The sequence below is a fragment of the Petaurus breviceps genome, unplaced genomic scaffold (genome assembly GCF_028583685.1).
Source record: "Petaurus breviceps papuanus isolate PSGF00001 unplaced genomic scaffold, PetGlider_PUasm1.0 90845, whole genome shotgun sequence".
NCBI classification, from domain to species: domain Eukaryota; kingdom Metazoa; phylum Chordata; class Mammalia; order Diprotodontia; family Petauridae; genus Petaurus; species Petaurus breviceps.
Window position 1 is genome coordinate 1,081,165 of NW_027187359.1, and position 9,400 is coordinate 1,090,564.

Below are 9,400 nucleotides of genomic sequence, written 5' to 3' on the forward strand. Positions count from 1 at the left end.
CATTTTATAGATGAAGACACTGAAGCCGAGAGAGATTAAAGAGACTGTTCACACAACTGGTAGGAATAGGCTGCTGGAATCAAACTTAGTTCTTTAAATCTCAGGTGTTTTTAAACACCATTCTGAAAAGAGTATAAGCTCCATCAGACTGCCAAGGGGTCCCTGACACAAGAAAAAGCTAATAAGCCCTGTTGTGCTTTCTCTCATGATTATCAGTTGATATCAGCTTTAGAAATGAGCATTTACTACAATGGTACAGTGGGCACAAATTCTCATGCCCCACACTCCCCAAAGTCTGGCACTCTCCCACAAGTACATACAGAGTCCAGGGATAAGTAGGTACACTCATATGCTTGAATAGCATATGGAGCAAAGAGGTTACAGTTCTTGGAAGCCTTTTAACTGGAGTCTTCCAGATGTTCCCATTAGCTATTGTATAGATTTTCTGCTGGCTTTTTTGTGGAGATTTGACTGCTTTTCCTCTGGTATCCAGTCAATCCTAGACTACTGATATAGACGCTATGCTAGCCCCAATCCATTCACAGGGATTCTGCTATGATATGGAGGAAAAATCCCCACAAATGAGGCTAAGCCTGGAACCAGGGCCCTTCTCTCCCAAAGCAATTCCTTCTTAGTGGTTTAGCTTTCCAGCCTAACCTGTCACATGCTGGAATTTTCTAGAATCTGAAATGATCTGCTAGTTTATAAAAGTCTCACAGGGCATGACCAAGTCTCTCAAAAACTGGTGAGTAAGGCAGCTGTGGCACAAGAGACAAAACACCAGGCCTGGAGTCAGGAAGACAATTCAAATATTGCCTTAGACACATTAACTCTGTGACCCTATATGAGTCACTTACCCTTAGTTTCTTCAAATGTAAAATGGGACTAATAATAACACCTACCTCAAAGGGTGTGCTTAATACAGTGTCTGATACCAAGTAGGTGATATATAAATGTTTATTTCCTTTCCCTTCTCAACCAATCTGAAGATAAATTCTTGTCAATCCTAATTAAAAGGCTAGAGATGCCCAAGCCTTTTTACATCTCTGAACAAATGTTTCAACTTGATAAAGGTTTCAGGGCTAAGTGGGATAGGCTGACTTGGACCCCTGCAATTATATTAATATAATTCATAAGAGGGGGTGAAGCATGAAGGGGGGGTCAAATCCTAGCCCTGCTATTATGTGACTTTGACTGCTCAGCCTCAGTTGCCTCATCTGTAAAATGGGGGAGGTTGGACTAAATGATTTCTAAGAACCCTTACACCTCTAGGAGCATATTAACCCACAAAATTTACATATCTAGAGTGTTTTACAATTCACAAAGTACTTTCCTTACAATAACCCCATGAGACTATAGTGAAAGTATTATGATCCTCATTTTAAAGATGGGGAAACTGAGGTCCAGAGATGGGAAATTATTTGCCCAAGGTCATAGAGCTAGTAAGTAGCAGTCTTCATCTCCTCATCATCCTGGTATTCTGTTCCTTCTGTACCTTGCTGACAATCCACATATCCAACTACACAGACACATCTAATAATATTTTAACTTATTGGAAGGCATGGGGAGAGTGATTACACTGGGTCAATTGCCCCAGCCCTGTCTCTGCAGGACTCTGACTTGTGAGTTTTCCTGAAGAAGACATAAGCCTCACTAGGAAAGGTCTGGAGCCCCACCTAAATTATTATGGGGCATTGGCAGACCCCTCGTTGGCTAGAAACTAAAAATAACTCATTTTTATGTAGCATGTTAAGGTCTGCACTCTCCTCAGGACAATGTTGTAGGGAAGGGGCTGTAGGTATTATTATCCCCACTTTACAGTTGAGAAAACTGAGTCTCTGTTAAGTGACCTAGACATCATCAAAAAGCTAATACGTAATTAAGACAGGATTCAAACCTAGTTGTCCTGACTCCCAGTTCAGTAATTTATCTGCCACTCCACCACACCAAAAGGGAACCAAACTAGTGTTCTTACAGGGTTCACCCTCTATTAATATAGCTCATGGGACGGTAACCAGCAGCCTCAAGGCCACATGTGGCCCTCTAGATCCTCAAGTGTGGTCCTCAAGGCCACAGATTCCCCATCCCTGGTGTAGCTCTTCTATTGGTCCACAATGAATACCCAGCTATGGGTGTTAATGTCACCTCTTTCTCTGCTAAACTACCTCCTTGACTTCTCCAAGAGCCCAGTCTGGGAGGGAACTGATGATCAGGGTTCCCTAAATGTGAGCAACACGTAGCTTCCTGTTGTTTAATTGATTCAACTCTTCATGACCACATTCTCAGTTTTCTTGGCAGAGACACTGAAATGTTATGCCATTTCCTTCTCCAGCTCATTTTATAGATGAGGAAACTGAGGCAAACAGGGTTAAGTGACTTGTTCAGGGTCACACAGCTAGTGCCTGAGGCTGAATTTGAAGGAAGAACAATGAGTCTTCCTGACTCCTAGCTTGGCACTCTGTCCATTGTGCCACCTAGCTGCCCCAAATGTACAGAGCACTGAACTGGAAACCAGGACTAAACCAATATCCCCTGATTTCCTGTCCAGTGCTTTCTCCATAGGTGAGTCACTTCTCTTTGTTGGCCCTCTGTAAAATGAGGGGCTTTGATGAGACTGTCCTGAAGGTTCCTTCCAGCTCAAACTCTGACCCATGGTCTGTATCACTCATGATGCTGGTTAGTCACTGTGTTCTCTGTTTCCTCTGTTTTCCCAGCTTGATTCCCAGCTTTGCAAGGGCAAGAGCATGGTCTTCATTCAATCTTTGTATCCTCCTCAGTGTTTAAATACTTGCAAAACTGAATGTTCATTACTGTACTTATAATCTGTGCCTGCAACTTACTCTTCACATCTTTTTCCCCATTTCTCTTCCCCCCTTCTCCCCAGTAACTCTCCTTTCTTCTTTACTGGGCCTGGTTTGGGACATCAGACAGCAGATTATTGAACCATAGATCAGGCCCAGAAGAAATCTTTAGAGATCACCTTGTCCAACCTTTTCATAGATATGAGGAAACTAAGACCCAGAAAGGGCAAGTGACTTACCTAAGGTCACACAGCCCATTAAGCAGTAGAGCTGAAACTAGAACCCGTGTTCCTGTGCTCTTTTCAAAATTCCAACCACCATAAGAAGGAGATCATAGTGAAAATCTAAAGAAGTCAAAAGAGCTCTGGTGAATAGTCCCTGGACTTCCAGAAGCACCTATGCAACCAAAAATAAAAGTGGAATGAGCTGTCTCTCTAGTCACCTCAGGAAAGTTTCCCTTCACTGAAGGTGTTAGAGCAGAGACTGAATGTTCACTTGTTGGGGATGATCTAGGTGTATTTCCTACTTCAGGAAGGAGACACAGGAGATGAACTTAGTAGTCTCTTCCAGGTATATATGCCTTAGATTACCTGTAGCTGGACCCCAGTTTTGGATAGCACTAGGGAAACTGAGGTAGAAATGACGCAGAGGAGATAATGATGTATGGGATTCCCCACTGCTGAGAAACATGCTTCTTCCTTTCTAGATCTACTTCAATGCAAATCTCCCTCCATCTGGTGATGAGCCCAGAGGTGCCGTGGACCACAGCCACAGGGTCCAGTCACAGCCTTTCCAATGTTAGGCGTTTGTCACTGTGTTCCCGTTTCCCTAGAGACACTATGATTCACTCATACAATAGAGCTTTGGGAGACCCACTCCCACCCCACAAGCATAAATTGCTCCCAAGAAGATCTTTTCCATCAAAAACTATACTGATCCTGAAGTTTCTTCAAGCACTAAGATTTTAAACTTAATACAGTCTCTTCTTTGTCCCCTCACCAAAGCACTTTTAAATGTTTCTTCCCCGAGGCAAACATGGAGGAAATTGCCACAGAAAATGGGAATGGGGAGGTAAGACTTCCTTAGGGAGTTGTTTTTATATGCCTTATCATCCCCCAGGGACTCCTTCATTTTTTATCTTATCTCCACGAGGCAGTACTCTGAACAGAATAGGCATTTAAAGTTAGTAGCTAGTTATCTTAGCTATTCCTACTTACAGTGTCCTGGCCTGGAAGATAGAGTAAGTAGAAAGACCTTCCACCAAGTATGGGATCACAGGATTTGGAACTGAAAAAGGATTCAGGGGATCATCTAGCCAAATCCTGTCATCTTATAGAAACTGAGACCCAGAAAAGTAAAATGACTTATTCACACAGGTACTAAGTAGAGCTGGGAGTCAATGTCTGGTCCTCTGATTTCAAATCGAGTATTCTTTCCACTATATAACAATTACCATCCCCAGAAGCCCAGACCACCAAGCAGAGTATTTGTTTAAGTGGGACTGGAAATAGGGACAGGGTAAAAAAAAACAAAACAGCAGTTCCAGCTGCTATCTTCCTCAAAAGACCACTAGGACAAGTTCCATCCATCCCCGCTGGTCACTGGGGTCTCACGCCTCCCAAGGAGCTGCCTACAAAGGGAAAGACGTTTCTCAAGGTATCACTACCTGAGCAGCAGGAACTAAGGAGGAAAGAGTCTGCCCTATCTCTGGGACAATGTGGTTTCGAGTTCCTCTTTCACACTGTGATGAAATCTCTGGCTGGTGCCCAGTTTAGCCAGATACTTAACTCCCTAATGGGTTTTCCAAATTTGTGAGTACACAGTTGCATAACCTGCCTCAATAACATGCTTCCCCCGGGGAAGGTGTTTTTTGAAAATGTTCTCCACAACAGGAACATGTGAAGAGGGTTGTGTGCCAACTGGAATGAGGGTAGAGATAGAGGGGGTCCTTCTGGGAATGTCCATCTTTCTCCATGTGCAAAAGAGAAACTAACCCTTTTCTGGGACACTGGAAGGACTGGGGATAGGGGACCTACAGAGTATTTTAGCACCATTTTGGTATATGAACTGAGAATGGCATTTTAGGAGATTGCTTCCCTTTTCCCTGGGGTGGTTTGGTTTTGTTTAGGGCTTCTGTCACCATTCAGTTCCTGATCAAAGGCAGATAAAAAATATGACTTTTGCCATAATGACTGGGTCATTCTCTTTCTGTGGGGCTTATGGGTGTCATCCTCAAATTAGTGGTGTCCTTTGGGGATCCCAGGAAGCTAGCGGCTATTCCAGATGGATTCTTACAATTGGTTCATAGACTGAGAGACTGGGAAGATGTTCAAGATGGAAGAGACCATTTAGTCAAACCACTACATTTTATAGATAGGAAAACTGAAGCCCAGAGAGGGAAAATAAGTCGAACAAGGTCCCACAAGGAGTTAGTGGCTAAGTAGGGACTATAACTTAGGCCATCTGATTCCCGGTTCAGTACCCTTTCTGTTACAGTGTGTTTTTGCCTAGGTTTTCTCCTAAGTAGCCCCACAACATAGGCTTTCTTCTTTCTTCTTCTCCTATTCCCTTTTGATCATCCCTCAGAGTCTTCGAAACTTCTCTTTCTAGGTCTAGGCCAAAAGGGGCCGACTCCATGACAGCTATCTCTTTGCCCAGATCAACAGGCAAAACTCAGTGAGTCCCACGTAGCTGTGTGGTAAATGGAGAGAGCAATGAATTTGATGAGTCAGCTGTGTGACCCCAGGCAAGTCACTTAACCTCTCTAGGCCTCAGTTTCCTTATTTTAAAATAAAAATATTAAATTAAATAGTTTTTATTAATCACCTAGGCACTGGAGATACAAAGACAAAAAATGAAAATAAAAAATCCCACAAAACAGCTCCTGCCCTTAAAGTTCTTATTTTTTACTAGGATGATACAATACCAAAAGACAGACTAATGAGGGGGAAAGAGAAACTCTGGGCTCAGATTCTGATTAAGTCATATGACTTTGGGTATCTCCCCACCCCCCAAGTGCTGTACAACCCACTAGTAACTACTAACAAATTTCTCAAATTTATTGTCAAGCTTTCGTGCTGTTTCCCATCAATAGAAAGTAAGCTCTTTGAGAGTAAAGACTTTTTTTGTTTGTATCCTCAGGTCTAGTGCAATGGCCTGCTACTTAATAAATGCTTGGTGAATGAATAAATTAGGTCACTTAACTTACTAGCTTCCCCCATTTTCTTTACTTATAAAATGAGGGGGTTAGTTGCAGTGATTTATTTCTAAGGTATCTGTTCTCAAAGTGTGGTCCAAGGAACTTTGCTAAGACTTCTGCAGGGTGTTTGTGAGGTCAAAACTATTTTCATAATAATACTAACATTTTTAAATTTCTAATATGGTAAATATCAATAATAATTCATTTAAACAAAAGCTCTTGGGTGGGGAGTGGGGATTCTCCATAATTTTTTAATAATATAAAGGAGAACAGAAACCAAAAGTTTAAAGTATCTCACAGTCCTAAATCTATAACTTCTATAACTCTAATACAAGTTAGGGGTTGAATGAGCCTAGGGAGAGATCAAAGAGCTCTAGGAACCCCAGGAGAGGTGAAGGGCCCTAATATCTAGAGAATAAGGCATGTATACGGGGTTAGGGGAAGAATAGGAGCTAAATGGATCTCTGACTTCCATCTCTAAATCATATTATCCTTGCTCTCTGGGAGTGTTACAGGGAAGTTTTCCCAAGGTGCCAAGTCTGAGAGGCTGGTAAAAATCAACCCCCAAAAGAAGAAGTGGGAGAAAGGGGGATGGTTTCCAGAGATGGGGGAAGCTGAGAAGTGAAACTGCAAAGGAAAGGGAAAGAGCATTATGCCCAGGTGGAGAGGAATGGGATAGGGAAAAGCTTCAGAAAGGAGGGTGCTTTCCCAAGGGTTGCAGGAGTACACGCAACTCAGGGGATTACATCAGAAACCAGCTATTCAGCACAGGCAAGCAGCCAGCCCTGCCCAGCTCAGCCCGCCCCTAGCCACCTCTGAGCTCCATTTCGGGAAAAGGGGGCAGGGCCAGGACACTCCTAGTGAGGAAAAGAGGGGGATGGGCCTCACATCACAAAGCTTGAATGGAAATGTGGGTAGGTGGACTATCCAAGAAACCGAAGCCTGAATTCCTACCTTATCCCAAGGATATAAAATCCTCCAACTGAACAATAAAAATAATCACTCATATTTCCATATCATAGACTGAAAGATGATTTCCTTACAATAGTTCCACAAGATAGGGAGAGCATTATTATTCCCATTTTACAGATGAGGAAAAAGGCACAGTTCATTCAAGAGAGAACTTCTTTCCCACTGAGAGTTCAGTCTCTTTTACCCACTTCTGGGTGCTTGTCCTTATGCTAGATGTAGCTCCACTGTTCTTCCAGCTGCCCAGTTCACTTTCAAATGGGGAATATTTCCATATTCCCCTTTTTCATTTCTACAAGAAGTTGGCTCCTCTGCTGCATTCCTCCACAGCAACTGACACCTCACTTACAGGCTGATGAGCTTTTTCTTTTCTTTTTTTTTCTTTCTTTTCTTTGTTGCTTTCTCTCTTTCTTTCTCTTTCTTTCTTCCTTTCTTTCTTCTTTCCTTTCTTCCTCTTTCTTATTTATTTCTTCCTTCCTTTCTTTCTCTTTCTTTCTAAATCTGAAATCTAGGAGGCATAGGAAATGACTGATTACTGGGTGAGAAGAATTATTCATAGACTCATTGAATATCTGGGTAGGAAAGTTGTCTGGAAGGTGGAATGTCAAAGCTGGGAACAAATTGAAAACAAAAAAACTCCATTGGGAAGGACTCTTAAAGGTCATCTGGTCTAAACCTTTTCTTTTTACTGAGGGGGAAACAGTTGCCAAAGGGAAGTAGTGCTTTGCCCCAGGTGATACAGTGCTTGCCAAAAAACCTGGAATTGGCATGTTTCCTAAATCCTAAACCAAGGCCCATTCTACATAGAGAAAATTGAGGATTAGTGAAGCAGAACTGGGTTTTAGTCTGCTGAGACTGAGAGGTGAGAGAAATAAATAATTGATTCAATCTTGTTTCCCCTCACCTTTAAATCAATTCAATAGCTATCCTTTCTGTTACATGCTGTGTGTCAGGGTACAGGGTAGGAGGAAATTCCTAAATTTCAAAATTATTTTGCTTATTTGAACTTATCTCATTTCGTGCTTGTGAGGGAAAGGGAATCTTATCTCTCTTTATTCTAACTAGTCTCACCCACAACACACTTAGATATTTTGACAAATCTGTTATCTTGTGTGGCTTCTCCCTCTAATGGGAGTGGTGAGATTACATCCCATTCATGCCTTTTCATCCATTACCACTCTTGGTACATGTACTGGGACCTACTCAGGGGACTGAGGACCTTCTTCCTTCTTGACTGTTGTCTATCAGCAACAGTTCAGAAGCTGTGCATGAGTTATTCCCAACTCCAGCTCCTGGAAGGACCACTCTCTTTATTCCAATTACCCATCTCTCGAATAGGGTTCCCTTACAGCATTCATCTCTAGCACAGTTCTTACTGGATGATATGTTTCAGCCTTCTCATGCTCATCGTGTGTCTGATCTGTCTTCCTTAGGTATTCTATTAGTTAGGTTTGTGCTCTCTTTCTCTAAGGAAGGCAGTGTGGTCAAGTGGGAAAACAAGCCAAGTCAAACCCTGAATTTGTCACCAACTGGATGTATACCCTTGGTGAACGTGGCATCACCTCAGCACTACTTCCCTTTAGCAACTGGGCAGAAGCTGCAGAGAGGCAGAGTTAAGCTTGGTTTAAGGAAAACCTTCCCTAACAATTAGAATTAGCCTAGAGTGAAACAGGCTGTCTCATAGGCAGCAAGTTCATTGGAACCTTCCAGTAAAATCTGGAGCACTGAATTCTTACTCAGGTCCAGTTTGGATTTAGTGGCTTCTGAAGTGCTTCTCATCCTGAGATTCCACGTGATTCTGGGCCTCTGTCTAAGTTCCTTCCCATCTCTGATGCTTGCACATCACACACAGAACACTGATGTTCATTGTTGTGGGTGCTCCCTCCACTGACTGAAACCCCTACATGGCTCTAGTAATGGCTTTCAAGAGTTATGTGCTCTGCCTACATGGCATTAAGAACCCAAAGTCACATGTAATGGTTATTTTAATTATACATGTTGGTGTCAACCCCCAGTTAGACTGTGAGTCCCATGAGACAGGGACCATGCCAACTCAAGTTGAAAGGTTAATTTATTTGAATAATTGGAGGTGGCTGTATGTGGATGAAGGGTTTACATTCTGAACAAGGGAAAGAAAACAATTGTCCTTCAGGCCTTTTATTATCAGGATATTAGAGGGAATTAATTTCTGAGGTTATAAAGAAGAGAAACAGGATAAAAGAAGGAATATATTCTATTGTAGAAAGGAGGAAGAGGGAGGCAGAACTTACTATTTCTCATAATTGGAGTGAGAATACAAAAAATGAAGCTAGAGGTATGTATCAGATGAACTTTCCTGTTGTCTGAATTAGACAAAAGAGGGTTGAATACACATAGTTTGATGTGGAAATATATATATATATATATATATATATATATATATATATATATA